The sequence below is a fragment of the Bufo bufo genome, chromosome 2, assembly GCF_905171765.1.
Source record: "Bufo bufo chromosome 2, aBufBuf1.1, whole genome shotgun sequence".
NCBI lineage: Eukaryota > Metazoa > Chordata > Amphibia > Anura > Bufonidae > Bufo > Bufo bufo.
In genome coordinates, this window is record NC_053390.1 from 383,997,055 (window position 1) to 384,009,070 (window position 12,016).

Genomic DNA, 12,016 nt, shown 5'->3' on the forward strand with positions numbered 1-12,016 from the left:
TTCTGTGGTATTGGAAGGGTTAACTCCCTTTCTGTGTGTCTGAGTCACGGGGTGTGTCTGACTGTTGGGTGTGGCCTCTTGGCCCTATATAGCCTGAGTTGTAGGCAGTAGCCAGAGAGGGTGTTTCAGCCATGCTGGCTGTAGACATCCTCCTGGTTACTTACCAACTGCCAGTGGGGGCCAACCTTCTGGTCATAAGCTTATATATGTCCTTTGGTGTCTGAAGATGTGTTTGCTTTATGTTGTTTTACTGCACCTGTGGTCCTGGGTTCCCGTGTGTTGTATGTTTGTGTGCTGAGTCCTGCTGTTTGTGGGCAGTACACCCACATGGGTTCCAGGCTTGGTTGTCTGTGGCAGGTCAGTGTGATGTTTGTGGCAAGTACCTGCCACTGCCACAGGTTGCACTTGTTCTCCCTTCCTTACAGCTTGGCCAGTTAGACTCCTGTTCCTCCGTATCCAGAAGGATACTCTGACTCCTAGCCTAGGGACCGGCGGAGGGCGAGTAGGGATCCGAAGTTCCTGCGCATGGGTCCTCCTACCTTCAAGGTCGACCCATGCAGGTAGGAGTTAGGGTCAGGTTAGGGACGCTGTTAGGAGGTGACCTGCTCCCTAATCCTGTTCGTCCTGGTCAAGCAGCGACCATCTTCCTTCCGGCACACGGCTGAGGGTTTCCCCCATCCTCAGCCGTGACACGTTTTCAACCTGAGCACAACCTGCATGACTAGGCATTTAAGTGCAAAGCACGAGCTGCAGTGGAGTAGACACCTCAAAAACCAAGAAAGGTCTCTGGCTCCTCCTGCTTTCACTTCTGCTGCAGTCTCTGCCTCTTCATCCACCTCTGGAGTGACAGTGCCACCTGCCACCCCGCAAACAGAGGATCTGCCTGCAACACCAACACCTGGGTCACCAAGCATCTCCACAATGTCCCACGGAAGCGTTCAGCTCTCCATCTCCTAAATGCTGGAGAGCAAGAGGAAGTACCCCCCTACCCACATGCGATCCCTAGCCCTGAATGCCAGCATTTCTAAATTACTGGCTTTTGAAATGCTGTCATTCCGTCTGATTGAGACGGATAGTTTTAAAGTCCTTATGGAGGTGGCTGTCCCACAGTACGTCGTGCCCAGCTGACACTATTTTTCAAGGCGAGCCATCACTTCCCTGCACAACCAAGTAGGGGACAAAATCAGGTGTGCACTGCACAATGCCATCTGTGGCAAGGTGCACCTGACTACGGATACGTGGACCAGTAAGCACATTCATTTCTCCATAACAGCACACTGGGTAAATGCAGTGGCGGCTGGGCCTGAGGCTGATAGCATTTTGGCGCATGTCATTCCACCACCGAGGATTGCAGGGTGCTTCAGTTTGCCTCCTGTTGCTTCCTCCTCCTACTCTGCATCCTCATCCAGTCAGCGTAACACCTTCACCACCAACTTCAGCACAGCCAGGGGTAAACTACAGAAGTCAGTCTTAAAACTTATCTGTTTGGGGGACAAAACAACTGACCGATGAGTGGTTTGTGCCAGTCAGCCTCAAGCCCGGCCTAGTGGTGTGCGATAATGGGCGAAATCTCATAGCAGCTCTGAGACTAGCTGGTTTGACGAACACCCCTTGCCTGGCGCATGTGCTGAATTTGTTGGTGCAGAGATTCATTAAAACTTACCCCGATATGTCAGAGCTGCTGCATAAAGTGCGGGCCGTCTGTGCACGCTTTTCGGCGTTCTCACCCTGCTACTGCTCGCCTGTGCGAGCAGCAGCAGGCGATAGTGGAGTTTCAGCTGCAGCAGGCATGGGTGAGTCGCTCGGCCGAACAGCACCACTTCACCATGAATAACTGGGCCTCCATGCAAGACCTGTGTTCCTTGTTGCGCTGTTTTGAGTACTCCACCAACATGGCCAGTGCCGATAACGCTGTTCTCAGCGTTACTATCCCACTTCTATGCCTCCTTGAAAAAATGCTCCTGGCGATGATGGAAGAGGATGTGGCACAGGAGGAGGAGGAGGAGGAAGAGGTATCATTTTGTAGGGTTTCCGGCCAGTCATTCCCAAGTGGCTCCGAGGGTAGGTTTCTGCACCCACAAACCCAAGGTACACAATTATCCAGCCAGGGCACAGTTCTGAGGATGACGAGGTGGAGGATGAGGAGGAGGAGATGGAGGAGGAGGAACCATGTTCACAGCAGGGTGGCACCCAGACCAGCTCATGGCCATCACTGGTGCGTGGATGGGGGGATACAGAGGACACAGACGAACAGAGGAAAGCTTTTCGTTGCATCTGGGCAGCCTGGCACATATGAGCGATTACATGCTGCAGTGTCTCCGCAACGACCGGCGAGTTGCCCACATTCTAACTTGTGCTGATTACTGAGTGGCCACGCTGCTGGATCCCCGTTACAAGGACAACGTACTGTCCTTAATTCCCTCACTGGAGCGTGATCGTAAGATGCGCGAGTACAAGCGCATGATGGTAGATGCGCTGCTGGTGGCATTCCCACCTGACAGCGGGGCCACAGTGGAAGCACAAGGCGAAGGCAGAGGACGAGGAAGAGGTCGCCAATGCAGCTGGGGCACCGCCAGCACCTAAGAAGGCCGAAATGTGGAAAAGCTATGTCAGCACGCCACAACAACCAGCACCACCAGCTGATTTGGAACGTCTTAGCAGGAGGCAGCCTTTCACCAACATGGTGGAGCAGTATGTGTGCACATGCCTACACGTACTGAATGACGGGTCTGCCCCCTTCAACTTCTGGGTCTCCAAATTGGGCACATGGCCTGAGCTTGCCCTTTACGCCTTGGAGGTGCTGGGCTGGCCTGCCCTGCAGCCAGTGTATTATCTGAACGTGTGTTTAGCACGGCAGGGGGCATCATCACAGACAAGCGCAGCCGCCTGTCCACAGCCAATGTGGACAAGCTCACGTTCATTAAAATGAACCAGGCATGGATCCCTCAGGACTTGTCCGTACCTTGTGCAGAATAGACATGTATACCGGCACTAACCCGCCATTGTTATACTGCAGCGCAATTGCTCATTCTTGTATTTTGGATATTTCACACTCTTTAGAGTGTACCCTAATTAAAAAAAAATAATTAAAACCAAAAACCTGTGTTGGCTACCTCGTCCTCCTCCACTGCCGCCTCCACCTACACCACCACGTCCACCGCCTCCTCAAACTCCTACTCCATATGGAACTCCACCTCATAAATCAAATTTTTTTGTTGTACGTATTTAATTTTATATCATTTCACTACTTTGTCAGTTACATTTTTGGGTAAAATTCACCAATTTTTGGATGTATAGTACCACTGCTATACCTAGTACACCGGTAAAAATAAATAAAAAAATTGTTATTTACATTTTCAGGTGAAATTAACCAATTTTTGGTGTATAGTACCACTTGCTATACCTAGTAGGCTGGTTAAAAAAAAAAATTGTCATTTACATTTTCTGGGGAAATTCACCAATTTTTGGGTGTGATGTACCACTGCTATACCTAGTAGACAGGTTAAAAAATTTAATAAATAGTCAGTTACATTTTTTAGTTAAATTCGCCAATTTTGGGGTGTAATATACCCCTCCTCTACCTAGTTGACAGCTTAATAAATTTCAATAATTTTTCTGTTACATTCTTGGGTTGACATTATACAATTTTAGACGTGAATAAACACCTGCTATGCATAGGTGACAGGGAATAAAATTTAATAAATTATTCAGTAATTAATGCGCGGTACATCCTTTCATTCAATGCTTAAACTTTGAAAAGTCGTCACACTTTTATGCTTTAATAATTTCTCCCATATTTCAACTCTATCATTTTAAATTTGAAAAAATTAATCCTCCCTTGGATGTGGTCTCTCTTTCTCATGCTCCCTCTGGAACTGGAACCCTGATTACCCGCCACCCGTGATCACTATGGTAGGCGCATAAAAGAACATCAAAAGTTGATAGAGCAGATATCAAATTGGATCGTGAACATCACGGGGACGTGCGACATGGTGGGGCAGTAAGTGTGCACACGCCTACACGAACTGACTGACAGGGGTTAGCCCCTGCAACTTCTGGGTCTCCAAATTGGGCACATGGCCTGAGCTTGCCCTTTACCCCTTGGAGGTGCTGGCCTTCCCTGCAGCCAGTGTATTGTCTGAACGTGTGTTTAGCAGGTTATATTTCCCAATGTTTTGGGGTGTACCCTAATTTTAAAAATAAAATTTTAAACCAAAAAGCAGTGTAGGCTACCTCCTCCACCGCCGCTTCCACCTACACCGCCACATCCACCGCCTCCTCAACCTCCTACTCCATATGGACCTCGTCCTCCTAGATCAAGATTATTATTTTTTATTTTTACCTATTTTATGTTATTTAAAGTCATTTCCCTATCCACATTTGTTTGCAGAGCACTTGCCATGCTCTTGACCACATTTTGATGCCATTTGCAGCCCTCTAGCCCTTTCCATTACATTCTTTACAGCTATTTTAGTGCTCAAAAGTTCGGGTCCCCATTGACTTCAATGTGGTTCGGGTTTGGGGTCAAGTTCGGGTCCCGAACTCAAACTTTTTTCTCAAGTTCGGCCGAACCCGTCGAACCCGAACATCCAGGTGTCCGCTCAACTCTAGTCATGAGGGAACTCTGCAGGTTGCTGCTTATTAAACAGTTACGGATGTCCGTGTACCATCCACAAATGGACAAACTGGTTGAAAGGTTTAACAAAACTCTAAAAACTATGTTAAAAAGGGTGGTGATTAAAGATGGAAAGGATTCTGCCCTATCTCATGTTCGCAGTGCGAGAGGTGCCCCTGGGTTCTCTGCAGCGTACTCAAGTTAGGTGTATAAATGTTCCTGGGTGTTGTAGTGCAATAGACACTAACCTGAGACGGCTGACTCTCTGCAAGGGCAGGTGATGATGAGAAATGTTCGTGACGCCAGTGCCAATTAAATGGTGGCACGCCGTTTGCTGATAGCAGGAATAATTGAGGAACCACGTGATGTTAAAGCAGAACTCAAACTTTAGTAGTCATCATATAGGGACATTAACGGAAACGCAGTTCCTTTGCAGACAGTTGATTTTCAATACAGTTGATGCAGGCAATATATGTATAGCAAGGTGACTTCAGAGTGTTAAACACAGGACTTGCAGTACAGGCAGCTTGCACTCTATTCCTGACTGATCCTGGAACATAGAAAATCTTCTCCAAGGCCCAATACCCTAGCTCTGGCGTATATCCTTGGTTTTATCTCTATCAAGTACCTCCTCTGTAGTCTTGAGTACCTCTTGCTTTTCTTGACATGCCTCTGTCTCTCTCTCAGCTTCCTCAGGCTCTTTAACTGAGGTGTTCCTGCTTCTGCATAGGTGAACTCAGGAGGGGAACCTTCTCTTTGAATCTGGAACCCGGTTACAGGGACTGCAATACCCTCTCCTGGTCTGCAGGCTTCCGGCCTGGACTTGACTCTGACATAGTCTAAACTCCAACTGCTGTAGACTGACTTTAGACTAGACTGACTTTAGACTGACTCTCCTTTCCCTGACTGGGCCTTATATAACCTAGGGCTCCCTAGCTCCCTCTAGTGACTAAGAGCTGGAATGACACCCCTAGCAGGCCTGTACATGCAAGTTTCACAGTAACAGGGAAATACATAGCATTACAGTTTATAAAGATGACTTATACCAACTTCCCCATAAATAAGGGGGGACGACAGCACACAAGTGACCCTTCTGTAGTGACGGGCATTACAGTCCCCGTACACTACATCTCCCCCTTCGAATTGCTATATGGCAGACATCCTCGTGGCTTGCTGGACGTAGCCAAAGAGGTGTGGGAACAACAACCCACTCCGCATAAAAGCGTCCTGGAATATGTTACCAAGATGCAACAGCGGATAGAGACCGTTTTGCCTCTTGTCAGGGAACAAATGGAGGCCGCTCAGCGAGCCCAGAGTCGGATCTATAATCGGCAGGCTCGGGTCCAGGACTTTAACCCGGTTTATCCGGTTTTGGTTCTGGTGCCGACAGTGAACAGTAAATTCCTAGCCAGGTGGCAGGGGCCCTACGAGGTACGTGAAAAAAATTGGAGAGGTAAATTACAAGGTACACCAGCCGGGGAGGCGAAAGCCAGAGCAGGTTTACCATGTTAATTTGCTAAAACCTTGGAATTATAGGGAAACCTGTAAGGAAGACAGCCCGCGACCGGGTTTTCTAGGTGAAGAGGTTCCGGCTCCTCTGTCTAATGCAAGGGAAGCGGTTGCCACAATAAAAATTGCTGACAGCCTCTCCTCTAAACAGGCTCAGGAAACCAGGGAGTTCGTTAGTCGGAACACGGATGTGTTCTCAGACCGCCCTGGACGCACTTCTGTAATCCAACATGACATTGTCACTGAGCCTCAGGCAAAAATCCGGTTAATGAATGAATGTATGAATGAATGAATAAATAACTTGTATAGCGCTACAATTGCGAACTAAATCGCCTCAAGGTGCTTTTTTGCAGCCATTGATCGCCTGTGCCTTCAGAAAAGATGGGTCTTGAGCTTCTTCCTGAAGGCCAGATGGTTTTCTTCTGAGCGGATCTCCGCGGGTAGAGTGTTCCATAGCCGGGGTCCTAGGACTGCGAACCTTCGTTCGCCTTTTGATTTGTAGCGGGTCTTGGGAATATGGAGGAGATTCTGGTTAGCTGACCGGAGGAGGCGACCTGGGGTGTAGTGCTTTATTTTGTCACAGAGATATTGGGGTGCTTTCCCTTGTGTACATTTGTGTGTGAGGCAGAGGGTCTTGAATGTGATCTGATCCTTCACGGGTAGCCAATGGAGGGTCCTCAGGGACGGGGTGATAGATTCCCAGTTTTTTTTTTCAGGTATCAGTCTGGCGGCTGTGTTCTAGACAACTTGTAAACGTGAAATTTGGTATTTGGGGAGTCCTAGATAGAAAGAGTTTGCGTAGTCAAGTCGGGAATTGATGGTTGTTCCAACTACTGCTGCTGCGTCTCCTTCAGTTATGAAGGGGATGAGTCTACGCAGCAGGCGAAGGAGATGGTGGGATCCGCTGACTACTGATCCTATTTGTGCATCCATTGTCATGTCTGAGTCAAAGATGACTCTGAGGCTTTTGGCTTTGGTGATGGGAGTGATGGTTTGTCCAAGGATGGTGAGTGGCGTGCATGTCGTGCTAGGGTTTTTGTTTCGGTTTGCATGGAGGAAAAGGAGTTCTGTTTTGGAACCATTGAGTTTAAGAGAGCTCTCAGTCATCCAATTGTCGATCAATGAGAGGCAGGTTTCCAGGGCATGGTATTGGTCTTTTTTGTTGGTAATGCGTAGGTAAAGTTGGGTGTCATCAGCGTAGGAATGATAGAGCAGGTCCTGGTTGCTGATGATTTTGAGGAGTGGTCGGAGGTAGATGTTGAAGAGCACGGGCGACAGGGGTGATCCTTGAGGGACTCCGCATGTGATTTTACATGCTTCTGAGGTGAAGGCTCCTAGTTTCACTTTCTGGGTTCGGTTCTCCAGAAAGGATGCGAACCAGTAGGTCAGAGTCTGCGACTCCGGCTATTTCTGTAAGACGAGTGAGCAGGGTTTGGTGGTCCACTGTGTCAAAAGCTGTGCCGTGGTCTAGCAGCACCAGGAGACACGATTCTAATTCATCTGCTGCTTCGAGGGCATCATCCCAGATTTTGAGGAGTGCCGTTTCTGTCCCGTGACCAGGGCGGAAACCAGATTGAAGTGGGTCCAAGAGTTTGTGGGTATCCAGATGGAGTTGTAGCTGTTGTACTACTGCTTTCTCGATAATCTTGGAGATGGTGTTAAGGCTTGTGACCGGTCTGCGGTAATTTGGGTCTTTGGGGTCGTGGTTGGGCTTCTTTAGGAGGGGTTTGATTATGCCTTGCTTGAGGGAGATCGGGACTATTCCTTCTTTGAATGACTGGTTTATGAGGTGTGTTATGGTGGGTGCCAGAATGTCAGTGCATTCTTTCAAAAGTTTTGTGGGAATAATGTCATTTGGGGATGTGCTGTCTCGGAGGTTTCTGATAATGGTTTTGGTGTTATCAATAGAGATTGGGCCCAGAGTAAATCTCGGTGATTGAAGAGTATTTGTGTGGTATTTGTTTTCTTGCCTTGGCCGGTTAAGGTTGCTTGCTATGTTCTGTTGAATTATTTCTCGAATGTTTCTGATTTTGTCAATAAAAAAGTCAGATAGCTCATTGCAGAATTCTTGTGTTTCGTTTGCTGGAGGCTCTAGACAATTAGGGTTCATAGTCTGAGTGACTAGTTTGAAGAGTTCGCTGGGACGGTTTATGGCTTTTGAAATGGTGTTGAAGAAGTGTTCTTTTTTTGCTGTGAAGATGGCTTTGTGGTATTTTTTGGTAAGTGATTTGTAGTTTGTGTGGGATTCCATTGTTGCGTTCCTTCTCCAGGCTCCTTCAGCTCTTCTGCGTTCTTGTTTCAATGAAGTAAGGGAGTCGTTGAACCAACCTGAACTATTTTTGCGGGTGGGTGCTCTGCGTATTGGTGCGACTGTGTCTGCTGTCTGTAATAGTGCTGTGTTAAGAGTGTTGAGTGTGTCTTCAGTTGTGCAATTTTGTGTTAGAGCAATTTTGGGTTAAAGCCATACCGAGTACCCGAGGCTCGGCGAAAAGCCCTTTCGGAGGAAGTGCAACTCATGTTGCAGCTGGATCTCATTGAGGAGTCTAAAAGTGAGTGGGCCAGTCCTATAGTCTTAATTCCCAAGCCAGACGGGACGTTACGATTTTCGGAAATTAAACAAAATATCTAAGTTTGATGCATATCCAATGCCTCGGGTGGATGAACTAATTGAGAAATTAGGTCAAGCCAGGTATTTTTCTGTTCTGGACCTCACCAAAGGGTACTGGCAGGTACCCTTGACGGAGGCTGCCAAAGAGAAAACTGCCTTCATTACACCAGAGGGGCTATACCAGGCTATACCTTTGGACTGCATGGCGCCCCCGCCAGTTTCCAACGTCTAATGGATATTATACTTCGTCCACATCGGCGGTACGCCTCGGCTGACCTAGACAATATTATCATTCACAGTTCCGACTGGGAAAGTCACCTGCCCAAAGTACAGGCCGTAGTGGACTCCCTTCGAAAGGCGGGACCAACAGCTAACCCAAAGAAATGTGTGATAGGTTTAGAGTAGAATAAATACCTAGGGTATGTCATTGGCGCGGAGTCATTAAACCCCAAGTGAGCAAAATAGAGGCGATACGGAATTGGCCCCGACCTGCCACCTCTAGACAAGTAAAGTCGTTCCTGGGAATGGTGGGCTATTACATGAGGTTTGTCCCCCATTTTGCCGTCTCCGTTGACAGGGCTCTTAAAGGGATGGAAGTGTGTGATAGTCCGCTGGAATGATCAAGCAAGAGGCTTTCTCCGCTTTGAAGTCGGCCCTGTGTGGGTCCCCGGTTTTGGTGACACCCGACTTCAAGAGGGAATTTGGGGTACAGACTTATGCCTCCGAAGTGGGCCTCGGTGCAGGGCTGTCTCAGGAAGTCAATGGGGAGGAGCATCCCGTTGTCTTCCTCAGCCGTAAGCTCACTCCAGCGGAGACCTGGTACAGTATAGTGGAGAGAGAGAGCCTGGCCATCAAGTGGGCACTCGAGTCTCTCCGCTATTATCTGTTGGGGAGGAAGTTCCGTCTGGTGACCGATCACTCCCCTCTCAAGTGGATGAGCCAGGCCAAAGAGAGGAATGCTCGGGTCACCAGGTGGTTCTTATCGCTGCAAAACTTTAAGTTCACAGTAGAACACAGGGCAGGCCGGTTACAGGGAAACGCGGATGCCCTGTCCCAAGTACACTGTCTGGCATGTGTTCACCCCCTCAGGGTTGAACAAAGTAGGGAGGTATGTAGGAAGGTGCAAGGGTCCGTCATTTACGGAAGGTACGTGTCACCGAGGTTCCTGGCCTCAGTGAGATAGGAACCGGTTATTTTGTATGTCAGTCGCAGCTAGTGCTCCCTGACACTGTTTCTTCTTAGCGTGGCTGTAAAGCCGATCCGAGCCGGTTCTTATTGGGAACAGCCAAAGAGCAGGGTGGGTGGCTGATCCCCACGTCCAGGCCAGGTTTTGGGCTGGGGTTTAAAAACCCAGCCAGCAGCTCAGCTGGGTGTGGAATGAACCTCCAGGCGAAAGTGGAGCTCTGTTTTTGGGAGCTGAGGAGTTCTTCCATTCTACAAGGCTGAGAGCTGCATGAGAGCTGCCAGCTGGAAGCCAGGTGCCCTAAAGCCTGCTGTGGTCTGTCAGGTGACGTGTTTCTTTGACTTCTGTGGACTTTTGCTGTGTGAATTAACACGAGGATTCCTGCAGTGTGAATTAACACCAGGGCTCTGCCTAGTGTTGTGTTTTTTTCCTGCCTTTTTTGTGTGAATAAACACTGACTTTTGTTTATCAACCGTGGTTTTGCCTCTATATTGCGTCTGCTTACCCTGCCTACCAGAGCAAATCCCAACAATATATATACAGTTGCAAGACAAAGTATGTGAACCCTTTGGAATGATAAGGATTTCTGCACAAATTGGTCATAAAATGTGATCTGATCTACATCTAAGTCACAACAATAGACAATCACAGTCTGTTTAAACTAATAACACACAAAGAATTAAATGTTACCATGTTTTTATTGAACACACCATGTAAACATTCACAATGCAGGTGGAAAAAGTATGTGAACCCTTGGATTTAATAACTGGTTGAACCTCCTTTGGCAGCAATAATTTCAACCAAACATTTCCTGTAGTTGCAGATCAGACGTGCACAACAGTCAGGAGTAATTCTTGACCATTCCTCTTTACAGAACTGTTTCAGTTCAGCAATATTCTTGGGATGTCTGGTGTGAATTGCTTTCTTGAGGTCTTGCCACAGCCTCTCAATCAGGTTGAGGACAGGACTCTGACTGGGCCACTTCAGAAGGCGTATGTCACAACCAGACAGCTGAGAAGCTCTGACAGGAGCCTTCCAGATCCTCCTCCTTGAGTTTCTTTGTTTTGGTTTCAGTTCCTCATCTCGTTAGTCTATCTCAGCTGTCATGCAGTTGGACTGATTGCTTCCCTTTAAGTTCCTCCCCATAATGCAGTAGTGTGCGGCTTATACAACTTCCTGGAGTGTGTGTGCATGCTGTTCCTATTTCCCAGTCCTCTGCAAGATAAGTACTGTTCCTTTATTTGTGATTTTATGTCTGTTGGATTTCAGGAGACCCTGACTCCCTCCGTGTCTAGTGTAGGGAGCCGGTGGTCGTGTCCCCTCACTATTGTAGGGTCTTCAGGTATTAGATAGCCGAGGTACGTGGATATGCGCCCATCCACCTTTGGGGTGTTCGCATAGGCTGAGCAGTCAGGGAGAGTGGCAGGTCTCATGCAGGGGTCTCCCTTTTGTTCCTTAGTTGTGGATCCAGTGAGTCATTGATGATATTTCATTGTCTTGTTTCCTGTACACCATCCGTGACAGCGTATTTTCTTATGTTTAAGCCATTCTGTTGTTGATTTACTTCTATGCTTTGGGTCGTTGTCCTGTTGCAACACCCATCTTCTGTTGAGTTTCAGCTGGTGGACAGATGGCCTTAAGTTCTCCTGCAAAATGTCTTGATAAACTTGGGAATTCATTTTTCCTTCGATGGTAGCAATCTGTCCAGGCCCTGATGCAGCAAAGCAACCCCAAACAATGATGCCCCCACCACCGTTCACAGTTGGGATGAGGTTTTGATGTTGGTGTGCGGTGCCTCTTTTTCTCCACACATAGTGTTGTGTGTTTCTCCCAAACAACTCAACTTTGGTTTCATCAGTCCACAGAATATTTTGCCAGTATTGCTGTGGAACATCCAGGTGCTCTTGTGCAAACTGTAAACGTGCAGCAAGGTTTTTTTTGGACAGCAGTGGCTTCCTCTGTGGTATCCTCCCATGAAATCCATTCTTGTTTAGTGTTTTATGTATCGAAGATTCGCTAACAGGGATGTTTGTAAGTCTTTAGCTGACACTCTAGGATTCTTCTTCACCTCATTGAGCAGTCTGCGCTGTGCTCTTGCAGT